General features: G+C 40.0%; 1 long non-coding RNA gene across 3 annotated transcripts in view; it reads left to right on the top strand.

Moving 5' to 3' along the window:
* LOC149917030 (uncharacterized) overlaps nt 1-20,292 on the top strand; it is a 139,594-nt gene that overhangs the window by 56,790 nt on the left and 62,512 nt on the right. The window contains exon 1 of one of the 3 annotated variants that reach the window (XR_016468543.1): nt 20,151-20,248. The exons of the other annotated variants lie outside the window; for them this stretch is intronic. This is a non-coding gene — a long non-coding RNA (uncharacterized LOC149917030). Of the gene's footprint in view, nt 1-20,150; nt 20,249-20,292 lie in introns of those variants that run through there. 3 annotated transcript variants of the gene reach the window in all.

Below are 20,292 nucleotides of genomic sequence, written 5' to 3'. Positions count from 1 at the left end.
TGTTTTTCTTGATTACTGTAGGACAGGTGTACAGATAAGGTTGAATAAATGCCGTGAAAATGTTGTAGTCACAAAACGGCTATAGATGTCCTAATTCCAGACACTCAGCATTATATATTAGACAGCAGCTCTGCTCAAACAGTAAAAGAACACGTCACTATATATCCCCGTCAGATTAAAAAACTAATTTGAAAAGATTAATGTATTCCATTCCTGTTAGCCTGAATCAGATACCGCTGTGCCTACAGCAGCACTGCCTCCTGATTATTGAATTTTTATGGCCTTGTAATTAATTGCAGATTCCCTGTTTTGTTCTATTTCTTTTTCTCTGACATTTTAATTTCAACAAAAAGCAGCGGTCTCCATGCAGCCTCTCTCAGGAGATCCTAATGGCCTATAAAACAAAATGACTTATAGATATGGCACCCACTTCAGTTGGCTAGCGATTGTTCGAAACCTTGCTGATCATGCGGAATTTAATTTTTTCCCTTCCTCTACTGTACTTATTTCTTGTCTATTAAATTGCAGCTCCAGTGTCCTGACTAACAAATGGATGTAACAGAGTGCCACCCTTCTGTAATACATTACTGTTGCCACATGCAAATTTTTTTCTTAAAAAATTGCAGTTCATTTTATCTAATTATAAATGAATAAATGACTCCTGCATATGAATAGAATATTGTCCTTGACTCTGCATGTGAGAATTTTATGTTCTGGTAAATCACTTGGATTTATTATAAATTTAAAGAATCAAATGTGTTTTAGATTCATTTTGCATTTCCTCCCTCCTTCTCCATCTCCCCAAAATACTGGAATGTGCAAAAGTGATTTATTTCTGTGCTGTGGAAAGGCATGTTAGCATGACTCACCATCTCCCAGTGAAACTCCTGGAGCTACTGAAGGCAAGTAGTAGTGAATTATTGTTATTTATATTACAGCAGTGTCTTGAGATCAGAACCCCATTTTTCTAGGCACTGTACCAACACATAATAAAAGATCATCTTTGCCTGAAAGAGTTTATAATCAGATGAAAGCATCAAAGAGAGGGCAGAATGTGGATTGTGTCTCGGAAGGGTGGAAAGGATGGTGAAGAGCAGCAGTGTTGGGGTGTAGGAAGACCATGGGTGAGGCTGAGACTGGGCTGGGGTTGTTCTGGCCTTGGGCAGGGGCAGGTTGTGTGGGAAGCAGGGATGGCAGGAACTCAGGATTGCCAGAAACCCAGGATTGCCAGAATGCATTCCACAAATAGTGCCACAGGCTGCTGCGTTTTCTGTAGTCTGCTCTGTCTGCATCTTGCCTGGGTGGAGCTGGGTCAGTAGGTCTTGGTCTTCTATTTTCTGGGTTATCATAGCTGTCCAGGAACACACCAATGAGAAAACATCTTCTCTGCAGAGAAGTGGCTGTCAAAATGGGGGGGGAGGAGGCTGAGATGGCTGCTGCAGTGTGAGGGCTAAGAGCTGTTGATGAAGAGATAGTTGCATTTGCTGGCTGAAGCACTGGTTGTTGAACCACAGCAACACCAACCTTGACACTGCATGTGAAATCAGCATGCAAATCACACTACAGTAGCCCTGCACTGCTAAAAGCAAGTCTGATTTTAGATCAGTTTAACTCTGTATTTCTGCAGACACACCTGCATTGTGACTACACCCAAGGGTTGCAATGGGGCAGCAATCTCTGAGATTGCTGCTTTGGGGGTAAAGGGCTGATGTATCCAGGCAGATGTATAGCACCTTCCTAGGCTTGGAAGCCAAAGGCAAGACCATGGAGGGCGACAAGAAGAGTGATGAGAAATCACTGATACAATTCAGTGTGCATTGTCTTACGTGCTTAACTAAATGGTAGCTCTTGGGATGTTGGTTGATGTTGGCTGTGCACTCCTGGTTCTCTTCCCACACTAGAAACACCTACAGGATACAATAATAAAAATGAATAGGTTTGGAGTCCTATTTGTTCTTTCTTTGAGCTTCCTACCTGTAAAATGCAGGCAGTAATTCTCTCATAGCTATTCTAAAGCTACGAAGAGCATTATTGGCAAGGCTGGAAGTTTTATGTATTTCTAAGAGCAACCAGGTGTTTTCAGCCATGTTTTCTTTCTTACAGTGTAAGAATAAACATCCCCAACCAAGAAGTCCCCAACTTTTAAAATGGACAATCAAGACAAAACAGTCTTTGCAAACAGTATAGTGATCTTTGCACTACTGCTGTGATTGCTCTTCACAATTGGCATGAGATACCTGAGTTGCAGGTACCATTCATTTTGCCAAGAAGAAATGCTGGTTCCATCTTTCTCTTATCCTGACCACACCTGCCTGCCCAGGTGTCCTTTATCTGGTGTGTCTCACCTGGGTTGCACAGATGCTGAGCAGTGTCAGGAGCTTTGCTGTTTGAGATGTCCCCCATTAGGGTGTGCATTAGAAAAATATATTCAAGAGATTGCCTGATCTGCCTCAGCAAGAACCCGAAGAAGCAGTTCTGTTTTGAATTTCATTGTGACCTAGGGTAATATCTTGTCCAGATAAGTGTTTTCTTTCTTGAGGGGTAGGGAGATGGAAGCTACTTTCATGGTATGCTTAAATGGATTCTAACCAGGGAACTGGAAAATGTGCTTGTACCAGCTGGAATATCCTTACTGTGTGCTGGCAGTCACTTGCCAGTGGGGACAGCACTCGCGGAGGGGGAGTCAGGCAGCTTTTGTTTTCAGGCTGGTATAGTGAAAAGTTAAAATCTGCTCCAATGACGTCAGTGGGGATAGTTTTTCAATGCAAGTTTTGTCCTTTTCTCCTTATGACTGATTGATTACAGAGGTTTTAGTGTCTGAAACTCCCAATAGAGCTTCATAGCATGGTATGGCCTCGAAGTAGCCTGGACTGCAGGGGACATCCTGGCAGTATTTTTGTCTTATACTGAGGGTGGAACGGTGTTCCAGGAGACTGAACTGATTCCACTCTGTTACTTATATCCTTTTTAGCTTTGTATTTCATTTTATCAATCTCTGTGGTATTGTAGTTTTTGTCTGTGTCATGTCTATCTTACTTCATCTTTCTTTTCCCAGGCCCCAAACTTCTGATTTTCTGTGAGTAGTCAGCTGAGCCTTTAGGGCAGAGTGAAGGCATCACCAGTGTCTGTGCGCATGCGACTCTGTGCGTTTACCCACTGAAGTTGTTTACAGAGCTGGATCTGGAGCAGTTGTGTTAAGAGGCTCCCAGTCTATGAGGGGAGGCAGCACCACGTGACACGAGTCACCAGTTGGGCTGTGTCAAATGCATGGCATCTGAGCCTTGGTATTTTCTACTTAATTTTTAGCACAAAGGCTACACGTAAAGTACTTGTTTTGAGTTTGTAGTTCTTTTTCTGTATTGAAAAGATTACCCTTAGAAGTCAGTTTGCTCAGACCTGGACACCAAGCTCAACTGAGTAGTTTAAATGAGATACTTCTCTATTTATGTATTGTCTCAAAGCCAGAGGCATAGAAATACTGTAGTTATGTTTGCTCCTGGCTGTTTGGATTTTAAGAAATGCTTTATCTTCTGTTGTCATTTTATCAGGCTTTGGTTTTGCTGTTTGGTACTAAGCGTGTGCAGAGTAGATTATAGCATCTGCAGAAAAGGAAAGATAGAAGGGCAGGCTGGTGGACTGGGAGCTCCCTGGCTGTGGCTGTGTGAGATGTTGCCAGAAGGCCTAAAGTAGGAATGTGCTGCAGAACAGCAGATGAAAAATGTTTCTGGATCTATAAAGCTTTCATCCCAGGGTGCACTTAAACATCAGTTATTTATCTGTGCGGTTCACAGTAGAAGTTTTAGCATACTGAGCTGTTTTAACCAGACCAGAATGGATACCTAAAGGATTGCATTGCATGGAAGACAACATGACCACTGATTATACTTGTGACTAGTGAAATCTAGGTTCTAGTGTTGACTCCTTCACTTTTTTTTTCTATTGAAAATAGGATTTTTTTCCAGTTGTTTTGATATTTCCTTCTCACGCTCTTTGCTTTTCAAGCAAGTTCAACAGCTATCATAAGAATCATAGTTAGGAGGTACTTCGGTGTCTGTTGATTTGTCTCTTGTTTTACCAAGAGTAATTGCTCCTCCTTTACTTTTCTCTTTAAAAATAAATACATTTTAAACCCATCATTTTAGTTCAAGATTTGGTATATTTTTAATCAGTTTTAGATAACTCAGCTAATCTTTGTTTATGAAAGCAAGAAATCCCAGTGCTGTTTCTGCAGTAAAGGTAATGGTGCAATTAAGTTCAGGAGAAAAGTGAGGCTAAAAAAGTGTTAGAAGAGAGCAATTTGGGGAAAATGAGGCATAACTTTGCTTAGCTGTTAATATCTGGACCAAATGCTCGGTGACTCTGAATTTAGGCGTTCTGAGAACACGTGTTTTGTTGTTTTTTGTCGTGGTATCCTACAGCATGTGCAGAATGCTTTTGCTTGCCGGAAAACTGACAGATGTGAAAGCCTTTAGAAGATGTTTCAATATGAACTTAGTGAGAGCAGAGTATTTCAAACACAGCAGACCGGCTGAAAGTGAAGTAGCTGTAGGATAAGTTTTCATGTGGGTTCTCAGCTGCTCTAAGAGCTGTAGCCCTACCTGACTCTTTAAAGTTGTGGATCTGCTCTGAACATGAAGCAGAGAACACAATATGTGACACACTATGAAAGATTAGACTGTCTAAGAAAGAATAGGGTGGTGGGAAGAACCCCTAAGGGAAGGACACAGGAATCAAAACTTCTGCCTTCAGATTTATTGCCTAAATGAAAAATTGAAATATATCTAAATTAAGGGTGGGAAAGCTTTTGAAACATTTCCTCCTAAATGCTGTAACTGAAAAGTGTACCGTTCTAAGTAGCTGATTTTGCACTTACTGGTAACAAACAAGTGTGTTGTGTAAGTTCCTTCCAAGTGGACACATGCTGGAGATAAGCTACAGAATTAGAAACAGTATTACAGTGAGTATGTCCTAAAGTTCACAGATTCCTAATGCCTGAGCAGGTGTTTCCTTTCTTGCAGCATGTTATGCTGTTGTTTAGATCCACGCAGATCTAGAACAGTAACTTCCAGGTCATGGCTGTTAACCTGGTATAAGCAAAAGCAAAGCTGGGTACTCCCTGTGAGAGCAGTTCTTAGTTCAAGCTAACCAGACTTGCCTTTGCATTGTTTTCTAGATGTGGAGAGTTTAAACTTCGGAAGTTGTTTTTAGCTTATGGTGGGGGTTAATGATGCTGAAAAAGACTGACTTTATTTAATTTGAGAATGTTACCTTAACACTTCATATAGAGCCTTTCATCTGACTAATTTTATTTCTGTATAAATTCTGGATGGTGCTATTTTTCGTAGTGTAAAGGGTATGCAAGTAAATTTTAAAAGATAAATGAGCCTTTGTACTCCAATATAATTTCTCTACAATCCTATGTCTTATTTATAAGTCTGGAAAATAGACAAAATGGTGATGTTTTGGCTCGCAGAGACTTCAGAGTGTATAAATAACATATATTATTGCATATAAATTATTTTGGAGTGCAGATGCTCATTCATCTTCTGAAATTTATCTGCATAGTTTAGTGTTTTCATCCACAAATGCCTGAAACCAATCTGGCACCCAGAAGAAATGCTATGTCTCCGTGCCATGCAAATGGCTCTAAGGGAAATGCCCCTTTGGGAGTTGACTAGAACATACGCTGTTAGCCACCACACCCACAAATGTGAATTTGTTCTGTCAAGAGACTGAGTGTAGGTTCTCTTGATATTTACTAATCTCTGCCTTACCTACCTGCCTTCCATTCATCAGAATCTCTTTAGACAGAAGATGCAAGCATCCTTTGGTGCTCCCTGATGGGTGAAAGGTGCAAGTTTGTGAACTATTCTGCTACTACTTTGCTGCTTGGGTTTGTTGCTCTCCTCTCCAGATAAGAGTTGGAGACTTGCAAAAAGCAGATTGAAGTCTCATAGTAGCTTTGCTGTGCCAAAATGTAGAAAGAGTGTGAATGCTTAGCACAGGGGTGGTACTGGAAGGTCCAGTAGGAAAAATGAAGATGGATGCAAGAAGCATAGACAGTGAGCGATATCTCTCCCTTCTGTTGACGGTTAGGAGCCCCTGATATGCATAAACTGTTGGAAAGACCAGTTCTGGCCTTATCAATACAGGTGGAGCATAGATATTGGGAAATCCCTCCAGGTAACAGGAACAGGACCAAAGTAATGTCTCATGTGGAAGATGGGAAAACTTAGAGCTGATGAGAGCAGTGGGTTCCTATATCCTTCTCTCCACCTAAATACTCCCATCCCTACTCACCCTACACAAGTTGCCTAAGAATCATGTTCTGCACTCTCTCATGGAGTTTGAGGGTGAGGCTCTTTCAAGAATCCCACAAGGTACTGTCTTTAGGCCCTTCTCTTTTCTTAAAAGTCTGGCTTAAAGTGACTTTCCAAGATCACATAGCTTATAAATAATGAGGATGGAACTTGAGGTCTTTGCTTTCAGCCTTAGTGTTTTCCAGCACATAGAAAACACTGCCTTGTGATTTCTGCTGTTTTTGCTATTGTATTCCATCAATACCAGTGATCCAAAACCTCCACATGAGGCAGAACAATGTAATTGCTCAGGAAATGCATCTCCCCAAGTAAACCCTGTGGACTATATATGCTCTATCTTGTTTTTAAATACTATAAGTGCAGATGTGAGAGAGTTTTATTGATTCTTATGCACTCCCCAGTACACAGCTCTATTAATAACAAATGCAGCAGTATGTTATAAATACTCAGAACACCAATGCGTTAGCATAAAAACAGCAATAAATTCTCATCCTTCGTAAAAAAAAAAAAAAAAAAAAAAGAAAAATCCCTAATAGCACATTCTGCAATTTGCCCACACAGAGAGCAATCAAGAACCATACCTAATATAAAGGTGCTACTGCGAATAGCCAGAACATACAGGATAATTTCAATTTGCTTTTTGAGGAACTGATCTTTGAAGAGGTCCCTAATGAGATTCTGCTTGGCTCAGAGAAACCTAAAAAACTGCAACAGCTTAGCGCTGCACTTCACCTGTACTGTTAGTGTACCAAGTAGGAACCAGTGGTTAGGGCTGTTTTAATAGGTTTATCCTGTTCTCCTTTTATGTTAAGATCTGGAAGTTATCCTGTAGGCACATAATAAGATGTCTATTAAAAAAAGAGAGACTTTTGCCTGAACATGAAATGCACAGTTTAACGCTAATTTCTGTAAGGGTCTGGTTTCAGACAATTGCATGTGGAAACATGAAATATATTTTAATGTAATGACAAAGTGACAAACAGGCTGGGAGTTTTGCACACTTTTGTCTGTCTATCCGTCTCATCACGTGCTTAATGTTTTCCAGTCTGAAATGCCAAAGCTTTCCCTGTGTCTCTTTGTGTGTCTAGGCATGACGCTGCTCTCGCTCAGGCCTGAAGTACAGCATTTTGGCTTTGATATGTACAGATTAATCCAGGTAAAGCAATCTAAGAGCTGAACCAAGCACATCTGCTGTGTGTCTCAGGATAATGTTCGCTGGGATGCTTGCTGGCAGAGTGGACACCGTGCGATGACTACAGCATCTGACTGATTCTCCTGGTGTTTCTGGAGTACTCCTTTCCATACCCGTTCTTCTGAAGGTGTGTGTTAACTTTGAAGTGCTCACTTGGATGCTATATGGTTTTCTTTGTGTACCCTGGCTTGTGATTGAGACTCTGGGGAATGGCCATTACACAATTAAAAAAACAGTTACATGTAGTTATTTGGACTTGGACTTAGTTCCTTTGAAATTGGTGACATGGAGATGACAGCAGCGTTAGGGATGCTGGTGTGATATATATTTTCTGTGTACTCTGAATTTAGCTTTCTCAGTGCCATACGCATATATTCTCCATCAAGATATGGTCTCACCAAGAAGAGATTTTGAGGTCTTTGGTATTCTTTATTGATTTATTAAACCCTTTTTCTATTTGTTAGATTAATTTCTTTATAGGGGAAAAAAAGCTGTTTATTAGAAGCTGTGTAACTGGATGGTAACACTATACCTTCACACTATGTCATGCCACTGTACCTAAAAATGCTGGAGATGCACAGCCAATTTCTGCAGTTACACGTCAAGGTGCAGGTACTAATGGAGCAGTTTTAATAAAAAACTGGGAACAGGCCCTGTCTGAGGTCCTCTGAATAAGCATTTAGATCAAAGAAGCAGGGAGGCAATTTTCTCCATTTTCTGGGTTTACTAAACAAGTGGAACAGATAGACTTGTGAGCTGTTCTTTAACCAATGGGAAGTTGCACCAAATGAGTCAAGGAAGGGGCTTTATTACTACTTTGCTGGCAATAGCACTCTATGTACTTAAAGTTATGTGAGTGGAAACCTAATTCCCACAGGGAAGTAATGTACTCTAAACTATAGTGTGTACTTGAATTGCCATTGTATAAAAATGTTGCACTAGGGTTACAGGAGCTGAGGTTCCCTTGTGCCATGAATGAAACCCAAGAGGAAATACATAAATACAAATAATTCCACCTGCAAGCATACTATTTAAATGGAAATCTGGGCTTAGTTTTATTTTGCGTCTTACTGACCACAATTACTACTACGGTAGTTTCTACAGCTCAAACAGTTGCATTTCTGGTACAACACACATTAGTCCTTAGTATGAAGTTCTTAAAGGGGCATAACGTTTTCTTTTTTAATAAGTATTTTAATGTAGAAATAGATTGATCAATATTTGTGTTAAGCCAATTTCTTTAGCACAGGTGTTAGCTTAAATTAGCATTTGACTTATACTATATCTGATGACATTCTGTGACATAAAAAGCACTCTGCTCAGGTTGAAACGACTACTTGGTAGTTTTTGGCAGATACCGTGGTGGAGACTGTAGATGTAAACAGGCAGTGTTGTGGAGGCATTTCTGGACATGCTTAATGTACACCAGCAGTTTAGTATGGTACCATGCAGAGTTGTCCATGGATACTTTAGTTTCAAGAGTTTATGTCCTGCTTCTTATAAGCCCACATTCCAAATTAATCAAAGTTTTCAAAAGAGACTTGTAAATAAAGGGTGTTAGAACTCAGCTAGGGATATCGTAAAGCACAGTCCTTTATTGCGTGTGGTAAAAGACTTTTAAAAACAGCTCTCGATTCACTGTTGTATTTCTAAGAAATTTTGCATGTTTCAAAAACCAGAGTACGTGAGACTAAAATTCACCAGTGACACAAATTGTGGGATTTTTCTGGATGTGTTACCAACCATGTAATATGGATGATAGCTAGGGGCAAGTCTCACATCCCTATTTCTACATATCAGTTGCATTTGTAAGTTTGACAGTGGATAGAGAAGGGGAAACCAGGTGTGAAATGACTAAAGGCATTGATTCACATTTGTAAAATATTGGCTACCCATAAGTAATTTCTGCATATGTGAATGCAAAATAAAAGATTTTGCAGAAGAGGTAAAAAGGTTTTTGACTGTAGCTGAAAAACATCTTTGCCTTTCCCTTTGTCTTCTCAGACCTTTCTGAGATTTTCGTAGAGACATTTTTACCACCCACTATCCAGCCTTTTATCAAGCAGAATTCAACAACTGTGCGGGTACCTAACTTGCTGCATTTTGTTGATGGTGCTTTGCTGTCTTGCTACAGTTAGGTGAACGTTTTCCATGGAGCTACTTGAATGTGGTTACAGATAGCAATCTTAAGTACAGCAGTTCGTTCATATAAAGCAAGCTTTATAAATGGCTTTATCAAGAGAAGACTGTACACAGACTGGTCTAGCTGGCCCATTGTACTCAAATGGGGTGGGAGGAGAAGTTGGTCTTACTTTTACTTATTTTTCAGCTTGTGTGTGTTGGAAGTTGTTGCCTAGTAGGGCTTTACTGAAAAAAGTCATCATGTAATTAATAACAGCATGTGAGAGAAGGTTGGATCACTTGGGTATCCGTGGAGATAGGGGAAATTATTCTGAGCTGGATCTCCACATGCCATTCATGGGATTGTACTGCACTGCTGTCACTAGTAAGTTTGTCATCTTTGTTTTTTCTCTTTACCTCCCAGTTTTTGTCATCTTTATTTGATAACATGAGTCTTTTATACATCTTGATAGAGGAAATCTTTATTCTTTGTATTTTCAACAGTAGAAGAGAAAGTGGCTTGCTGGCACATTGACTGTGCAGTCTCTCACCTCCTGGTTTATAACATACCTTTTGTCAGTTCGCTAGTCTTTGATTCTGCATCTGGGCAGAATCAGCATTCATTTTGCACTTCTGAATGAGGTGAGATGGTCTTTTTGGGTATGGCAGTGCTGTCAAAGGATCTGTAGCAAAGGGCCTTGGATTATCAGTCTTTAATTTGTTCTTATCAACCTGCTAGTGTGTCTTAGTGATAGTTATCGATGATTTTGACAAGCTAGCATCCATGACTCTTCAGGCTGCTTTTTAGGCGCTGTTGAAAAGCAATGAAATGTATATTTTTACCTTCCCTAGTCTAATTCAAATATCACTGCAAAATGTATATTGCAGCAAACTTTAGGCTATCAGACAGTCATTGCAGTGTTTAAGCCCTCTGGGTGAGTAAAAGAAATAGCAACAAAAGAGATTGAAACTCAGCAATAATATGTGACAATTGTTATGATGACTTTGCAATACAAATACTTTCCTCTTTTAAGGAGCTATAAACTGTATCAAGATAATGACTGTGTTGTCTCCTTACTCATCGTCTTGCACAGCTCAGATTAAAGGCCACACAAAAAAGCAGCACAGGATTAAAGCCAAAATACTGTTTTTAAAAAATAATCCTTCTCAAGTTTGCCTGAGTCTATATTCTATTAATTTAACAGTCCTAAAATGTTTTGTGGTATGCGCCATGCTTCTAAACCGTGTAAAGGGAGATGCTCCCCCAGGCTTTCATGGAAATTATGTTTATAGTACACGCTCCTGTTTTCTTCCCATTCCCTTAAGCAGAAAGGTCCGCACTGGTACATTTTCACTGGCAAAAATGTATACATCATTTAAGTCATTACAGGTCGACTGCTCATTTGTTACAATAAACTATATCATCCTCACTAGGAGGCCAAAGAGAGCCTGTAGCCATGAATATACATCTTCCGAGGGTAACTCAATTCAAAGCAGCAGCGTGCCATGGTAAAGTATTACTTAATTTATACTGCTAATGTTTAACATTGATTCTGTGTGGGAAAATAAAGCCCAACGCATTTTGAGAACCTACATCATTAAGGTTTAATAATTTAGACCTAGTTCGTGTGATAATGAATTTACTGACAACTAAAGTGCAGTTTCAGTACTTACATTTCTAGAAATACTGACTCCAAGACTAGGTTCTCTAGGCAGGAATTGTATATTATAGAATTGTTTGTATAATTTACCAGTCCTCACTCTCTTAAACCACCGTGAAAAATATATCCTTAAATATGTTTACTAACTGGCACAATGTGATGCTGCTTTTACTCCATACATCTGGTAAGCTATATGCTTTTAATACAATCTGACAGGGTGTTTGTATTTCAAAAAGCTTATTAATTGATGGAAGCTGCTTAGTATTTTTAAATTGCAGCAAAAAGCAAGACCATGTTGTGGTCCCAAGCACTGCACTCGGCTGCCATGAGCTCAGCAGCAGTGAGCTGGGAGGAGCCAGCTGTTAAGCGTCTGCTCCCTCTCCTGCCACCCCATCCTGCTCAGGGCTGCTATACAACTATTGTGTCTGCTGATATCACCGCAGAAACTATTTGACAAATGGCATGTAGGTCATTTCCGAAGCTCTGGGAGGGGGAGGGGTTATTTATTTTTTAAATCTGACATAGCGCAGTCCCTCTGCCTCCCTCTGACCTTCCTGTGTCACTGCTCAGGCTGCAGCCATCTTCTACTGCCCCTGTGGGTGCCTTATATCAATCAGGCTTCCTTTCAAATGGCTAAAATAATGGGTGTCCTCCACACGTCCGAATGTGTCAAGGCTCCTGCAGTATAACTTGAGGCAGGAGTCAGGGGCATGCTGCACCTTGTGGGAGGTACTTACTCAGCAGCTTGCTGGATTTGGCCTCGTTGCAGGATGTTTCTGAATATCCTTTGTGTAGTCCCCTTAATTGCTTTGTATGGTGCTGTTGTTTGAGAAATGAAGGGGACCTGGCTGTTCTGTAGCAGAGCTTTCCTAAACTTCCCTCTATTCTGGGTGTGCATGTCTGGGGGTGTGCGAGGGGATTGCTGCTGTTTCAAGCTTCAGTAAGGCTTGTATCTGTGGTAGTCCATCACCTCCTTGGAAGTTTATAGCTCAAAACCCATTATAGCCTGCAACCGTGAACTGGTGGCTATTGCCTGACAGTGTTTGGAATCAGATTGGAGAGAGAGTGCTGACATTGGGTTCCACAGAGAGGCAGTTATAATCTTCCATACTATTCAGAGAATTCAGCATCCAATGCCTAAGAATTTCCAGATGCTTAAAGAAGTTAGCGTTCATGTTTTCTGAGAGGTATAAATGTGACACTGAGTTAATGAAATACCTGACTGTTCCGGTGCTGTCCAGGAGAGGGCAGTTTGCAATTATACAGAATGGACAATTATCCTCAGTTCCTTAAGTTATCTCTATTAATATCAGCTAGCTGATCCATATTAGGAAAAATTCAGGTAATTTCATTGCACAGTTCTGCATTTCTTCAGAGATATTTCTGCTTAGGAGTAGAAGGTAGTGCAGGCATGTAGGTTTGTAGGCTGTAGAATTGTTTCTCTGCTTCTTCCTTTCATCTGGGCCCAGAACAAGTTAATTCATCTCCTAATGCATAAATTTCATCAGTATTCTTTTTATTTCTTGTGTAATTGCAATATTAAAGTTTTCAGCTCTTGGCTAGAGCACCGTCCCAGCATGTGTTTAGCTTGATGGGGTTTGAGCCATGGTTCTAACAGCAATATAAATTATTAAAATAAGAGTTTAAAAGAGCATCTCACAGTCTTGCAAAAAAAAAAAAAAAAAAAAAAAAAAAAGCCTGTTCACAGGAAACTTCTGTTCTTTATTTGTGGGTTGATCAATTCTTGATTCAGTTCTTGATCAGTCAAGAATTTAGAGACAAATGTTACCAAAGGTGAAATGCTCCCCTCCATGGCTTGCATGCCATTCATGCTAAAATGCCAGTTAACTGTATTTGAGCATTACTGCCCATACTTTGCCCATTAGAAAATGAAATGCTGTTATGGGAAACATATTTTTAATGCTAATAGATGCCCACAAATGAATTACTGTATCTATTGTTGTTTACTGAATTCTGTTTTTTTTAGCAGACAATATGGTCATTGCTGTTTAAGGTGAAGCAGTGATGTTCTGGTAGCCTGGAAAAAAGACATTTTTCTAGCCAAACACCATATGCTTTTCTCTGCTCTCCATGTGATGCAAGGAGTCAGTTATGCGCTGTTGTCCTGATCATTCAGGTTCTCTCTCTCTTTCTAAAAACAGGTTTTGTGCAACCTCTCTTCTCACCTCTCTTCTCACCTTGTGGAATTTTCTTTTCTTTTAAATTTCATTGAAATTCCCTTCTTCACTCCCATGCTATTACAAATTGTATTTTCTACTTAAATCTAAACTCTCTTAGAGCTTTTGTATCATTTTCTTGACTTGCCTGTTCCCATTCCCTTTGTAATGCAGTTTCTTAAGTCTAATATGTGCCTAGCATCAACGTAATGAAGAGTAGGTACCCTTGTGACTTTAGCTGCCTGCAGTGCCATGGCTGTACTTCCACTGCTAGGAGCTAGTGATTCAGGTAAGTCTTTTGTCCATATTAGCTTGCACAATAGTCATATGAATTTTCTGACTTCCGCCACTAAATATTGTTAGGTAAGTGATTAATATCTACTTTGTTTCATTTCCTAACATAAACTTGGCAATTCCAGTGTATCAGCTGTCTAGAAGAAGCATATTTCTTTCTGTGAACCCAAAAGATGAAATGACCTTGGAGCTGACTAGGAGCTGTGGTTGGATGAATGTTGCTGAATTTCCTTGGAATGCTTAAAAAGATTACTCTTTCCACAGTACGTAAGCCCTTAAATGCAATGGGCTTTCCAAGTGTCTGGGCCTCAGCTGCTGTCACTCATGGTTTGGTCCTTGCTGTAGAACATCAGGCTATCAACACTGTTGGGTGAAAAAGTAACAATGCATTTGCTTCTCCCATTTGGACTGCTCTGGGAAGGGCAATGCTCCCTGCTGCTACTTAGGTCACTGATATGCTTAGTCTGGTTCTGAAGGCACAGACAATATTAATGTCTCATTTTTAGTCAGTGTGTACTGGAATGTACTGGAAGCTGGTCCTCTGAATGTTAAGATAATTCATCTTTGGAGAAAGGTAGTGTGGGAGATGTGAGCTGTTAGGTTTCTCAGTGACTACCAGTGATTGTACCAGATGTTGCTGATGTGGGGATGAATGTTTTACCTTTCTTGCAGCATTTGCTTCCTGATACTGTTGGCAGCTGCTTTGTGACTAGTTAACAAGTGAGCCCTAGACATCTTGTTAGAAGTGATCAAGTATCATTACTAAGTACAGTATTTCAAAAGAGAAAAATCACACATTTATTTCAGCTAATCTTATACATGAAATGAATGTGCTTTCATAATGTTACACAATGTAACCATAATAACACAGCCAAGATGGTAAATTCATTTTAATTCCACAAAATTCATAATTGGTGACATCGCCAGTGGGAGCAATTGATCTCTGCTTTCCATTTGTTCTTGACTGTTTCCACTTCAGTGAATTAAAAGAATTGGGCTGTAGGGACCCCACCCTCTTCATGTTCATACAGCATATTATGCAAGAGCATCGCCTTCAGAAAATTGCTTGTAATAGACAATGCCTGCATTAAATAAAAAAGGCAATAGTCCCTGGCCTGACTCGATATTTTAATCCTTTTCATGTTTTTATTATACCTTATGCCTTTCTGTTCTGTGTTGGAGCTAAGGAACAGGTGTAATTCAGGGCAGCTAAATTGCATTATTTGAAATTAATGAGTTCTGTGTTTATTCTCGTAAATTAATACAGTTCCTAATAAATCAAAAGTGAATGTGCACTTCTGTGTGTTTGCCTGCGTATTGCCTCAGTGGGGATAATTAACATCTTGTGACAGTGAAGTCATATGTCAGATCTGAGATCTCATTGCCAGCCTAGCGCAAATGATGTTGCTAGTGACCTATATCGTGACTTTATTGATGCAGTACGAGTTCATTCATTCAAGATATTCAAATAACAGTCTCGACACTTGACAAAAAAACCTCAGAGGTAGTTAATAGCTTAGAATGTAACATAATGTGTTTTGGAGTATGTATGGCTACTGTCTACTTATTTTTCTTAATGTTGTCATTTTCCATTAAAAACAAACAAGTACCCAAACATTTCCTTTTTCTCATCCTCACTTTGGTGCTTGGACTTGGACTTTCTGTTCATATTGAACACAGACTTCTGTTCACTACTGAACTTTAAGTTTTCTTGATTAGGAATACTTGATATGGCATACCTGAAATCCATTTCTCTGGCTGTATACTTCTGCTTGCAAAAACTGTCACTTAAAAAATCTTCAAATATAATTTTATGCAGCTTAATGGCAGCAGGTTCTGACCAGCTTCTGGTCTCAGTTAGGCCAGATGAAATCAAGAGCAGTTTTGAAACCTATGAAGTTGAGCTTCCTCTACAGTTGTTCACCTGAATCTGAATGCTTTTAATGTAATACAGTGATATTTCTATCATAGTGATTTCTTAGGCATCTGCAGTCAGTCTCTCCTGTTTGTGGATGGAAACTGTATTTTCATTTTAAATTAGCTCATTCATTTTCTTCTTTCCCTTTCTGGAGTCTTTTTATGAGTAGTGTTGCTGCACTCATTACTGTGGACATCCATTGGCTTCTTTGCTTCCAAAGGCTTAATTTGTTTCTTCAAGTAAAATGAATAAAATCTGTTGGGTATCATCAGCTGTGCCCATGCACCAGGCTACAATTAGATCATGATCAAATATCCTAAAGCAGGTGGACTGTGGCTGGGATCCTTAGAAGTGGAAGTCTGCCAGCTTTTATCTTTCAGGTCTCTTTCCAGCTATTTGGGGGATGCAGAAATAATTGGTAATGCTCTTTGCTAGCTCTTTCCTTTTTAGAGAACTTTCCTCTTTAGAGAAAATAACCGCAAATAACTTTTGACAAAACCTAAGTTCCACGGTAACTCTTTGAATGATGTCCTGGCATGCAGACATTGTTGCCTTTGTAGTTCTAGTGCCAGAACAAAGTGCTGTTCTTTACTGGGAAAGTGTATAGCAGTGTGAACTTGGTTTCCTTTGGAAATCAGAAATAAGGATTCCTGCTGTTGGACTTGAGTAGTTTGATCTGGAAATAGTGTATTTTTTTGTTGCATCTCCATATGGTATATGTGAACCATCAGATTTATGGTAGTTTCTTGGACTGCGAAATCTGGCACTCAGATGATTGAGGTTGCCATGTGGAAGTCCTGCTGATGTGAAGCATGTCCTTCAGCGGCCTCATAGGGGTTTTCTCTCTTGAATCAGGACCTAATATTTTATTCAAAGCCAGAGACCATCATTGTCCAAGCATAAGACGGAACTGAAGTTCTGTGGCTCCTAATTGTCCTCTTCATTTTTTAAGCTGAACAAAACTGTTAGGTGTAATTCCTCTTCACTTCATAATGATTAATCCCTTCTAGGTTTCTAGTTTCACTCTATGGAAAATAATGTGGCAGGAGAAATCCCCACTCTTTCTTTTTCTCCCCTCTCCTTGCGGCCTTGGCAGCATTTTCTCCTTTCCAACCTGTGAAAATGAAGTGCCTGATGATTTCACATGAGGCTTTTTTGATGTTTATTCCTTCTAGGCCTTTCAGCTAGTATACTCTTTGCAAATGCTACCTGCTTCCAGGCTGTATCAGTTTAAGAAAGAAGAATTAGCACTTCCTAGCTGAAAAAGACAACTTTTGTAGTTTCAATTAAAGGAATTACGGGGATTAGGAAGACAAAGGCCCACTTTTGAAATCAGCTTTAGCAGTATTTATGAGGATCAAGTGATCACTTCAAGTTTCTCATTCTTTTCTAGCTGGCTGCCTCTCATGCTCTGAAAATGTGCTGTTTGTACTGAGACTGAAAAGTTACATTCAGGCTATAGAAGGTTGATGAAATGAATCTGATTGTACAGTTTGGGAAATGTATATGTGCCTGTTGTCCTTTGCAGCTGCCTCCAGTGGTGTTCTCAGAGTTTTGTATGGATTTTAAATGAACCATTATTATTTTTAAATGAAATGTAATGTGAGCGAATAACTTTGTAGAGCCAAGGCAACTTTTTCAGTGCCTGCATCCTTTGCTATAACAGCTCTCTTTACTTGCATTAGCAGTGTCAGCATCTGGTAGATGCGAAGTTAAAGAAAACAGTCTGGTTAGTGCATGGAACTGGGAAAATCCATTTCTCAGGCTAAAAGCTGGTTCCTGTAAGATGGGCGCACACCCTTCACGTGTTAAGAAGCTCCAGGGTAGACCTGCATCTTGCTTGTCTCTTCTGCACCATTTTATCTAATCCTCCAAGGAACAGGCTAAGTAGATATGACTTAAGAGTAGGTCTGTTCAGGCTTGCAACCCTGAAGAGGCTCATCTTGCATTTAAAAAGGTAGCGGAATCAACAAACACCCTCCTCCCTCCCTGCCAAGCTTCCTTCAGCCTGCCGTTGGTCACAGCTGGAAGACCCGATGTCAAGAAAGCAGTCTGACAGACTGATTCCTGGCTCTTCTTTGCTACGGTTTAAGGTGATGCTACCTCTGCCTACATGAGGGCTCATGGGCCCCCACAGCAGTTTTGGCAGGCTGTCATGTCTACTTGTGTTAGCGGTTTCATTTCACAGATAGTATTGCTAAACTCAAACACTACAGTGTGGTTTGGGCTGAGAGAATAGAAGGTAATGGGTTTGGCTGAGATGTGGACATGCTCCCCTCTGCTGACTTTTCCTCAGTGTCATAGAAGCTTGGGCAGCTGCCTGTGAACCTGGAGAAGTCAGTGCTGGGAGCAGCGGCTGGAGTCAGGTGTGACTGTATAGCCCTAACCTGGGATAAGGCAGCGGCATCTCCTCGGTGATGTGCCCATTCCTCTAGCCTCCTCAGGGAACATGGTCATCCTCAGATGGTCAGAGTGAATACACTAGTGTGGTGCTCAGAGTTACTAGTGCTCTGATTCAGTACTTAGCACTTTGCTGTCTTATTAAGGATCAGACTATATACAGTACGTGTTGCTGCTGCTTTCCTTCCAAAGGAAGTGCGTGTATGTTTTCTGTATACTTACATGCCTTGAAAATTTTTCTCTTTCCTGACAGAAAATAGTGAACACAGAATCTTTGCTTTTTTCTTTTAAGATTTTTTACTCTCTCACAGTTTCTACTGTAACGCATAACCATGAGCAACACTACTGCAAACAGAATTCCTGACTGTCCCAGTAAGCTGGCATTAAGTTATTAAGACTCATTGCTTGCACGACTAATCTAAGGTACTTCTTAATGGAGCATTTTTAAAAGGAGGGAAAGACAGGAATCATTAGTAGCCAGGAAATGCTAAAGCTTTCAAAAAAGAGCATGTGTATGTGCTCCCTGTGCACGTATTAAATGTTTTTCATACTGGAGGTGTCCTCATTTTTATATTAATATTTCTAAATGCCATTACAGAAAGAAAGTGCAAGGGTAAAATACCTCTGTTTTTCAAAATGATTTGCAACCTTAGGACCTCTTAAGCTGCAGGCTGATGGATCTTAACTTTGTGACACTTAACATGGCACTCCCAGGGAAATGTGTTGTGTAATGCTTCAATCATTAATTACCCTCGTTCATCATGCAGCCCTCCTTTTAATGTCCATTAGCATCATGTGCCACTCATGAATGCCTGTAAATGTATAAATGTGCTGGTAATCCCACTGAGTAGGTTTACATTAACTGTAAATTATCTTCTTGACCAGTTGGTTGGCCTTCCTGGCTGACGGAGTTGTCTTATTTTGTAGCACTAGCAATGAGTTTGGGAAATGAGATATGTAGAAAATATATGCAGGTCTGTCTTAAAAGCTAGGACTGGCTGGTGCCTGGGGATACGTTGTGAAGTGTTAGCTCAGTTGTGCCAGCAGGCATCAACATCTTTTTGAGACAAAAACCTGCAGTCTGTGATCCACATGGCAGCGATCTTGTAGAGATCGCCTAACACTTACCAGCTCTGCATACTTCAAGTCCATTTAACATCCCACAACTGTTTAAAAAAAGATCCAAACAAATCTAGACAAGCTGTTAGAAGAGAGGGGGGGAAAAAAAAAAGGAAAACAAATGAAAATAGTTAAATGCAAACAAGTAAAAAGGATCTTTGCCCACAGCAGCTTCTGAAAGCCAAGAGTATGCATGTGCCCGTTCTTTAGCTATGTGCTTCTCCTAGAGTGAGCATAATGTGGGCTCAATTTCTAGGAACTTAAAGTGGCTTTGGTGGGAACAACATTATGTTCTGTATTGTTGCATTAATGATTCATGTGAAACATGCAAATCAAAATATAACACTTGACTACATTCCATTAGGGAGCAGTTGAAAAACTCGGGGCAGAAACAAATACAGAAGCATCAGTGAATGTTTTATATGCAACATAAAATGTGAAACATTGGTCACTTCATACTGACAATCATTCTCTTACATTAGTGCAGTGAGTTTATCTGCTATACGGTTCAAAACTGAACAGCCTTAAAGTTCATCTCCCAACACGTACAGAAGTACTTTCATGTTGGGGAAGTCATGCAAGACACATTTTGCTGGTTGGAACTGGATTTGACAGCTCACCAAGCAGGGAGATGTTTTTGGTACAGTCCTTGCTGGCTGTCTTTGCTGGTTAGATGGAGTTTGGTCTCTCCAGGATGCACTGTGGGATGTAGTTGGTCACAAAAGTATAGATCTTGATTACTCATACAAACGTGAAAGGAATTTACAGGGCATTTTAAATTATTTTATTGACCGTGTTTACACGAGTGATGTTTCTGCGTTCTCTTTGTTTTCATCAGGAGTACTTGGTTTTGTTGATGGCCTTTAGGTGTGAGGCTGATCTACTGTGCAGCAGCAATTTTCTGTTGACATAGTTCCATTTTGGTATTTTGCTTGTTCAGCATGGGATTTCATGTGAAGATCCACTAACAGGCTGTCTCTTGGGAATCATCAAATCTGTTCCTGCTGAAGATGTTCACGAGACCTCTGATCAGTTAGAAGAACTGGGTAAGAGCTCTACTGAATGAGATATGGGTTTACTTAAAAACATT

This window comes from Phasianus colchicus, chromosome 8 (assembly GCF_987193195.1).
Source record: "Phasianus colchicus chromosome 8, bPhaCol1.hap1.1, whole genome shotgun sequence".
Classification (NCBI taxonomy): Eukaryota; Metazoa; Chordata; class Aves; order Galliformes; family Phasianidae; genus Phasianus; species Phasianus colchicus.
This window is presented reverse-complemented; position numbering and strand designations above follow the sequence as displayed.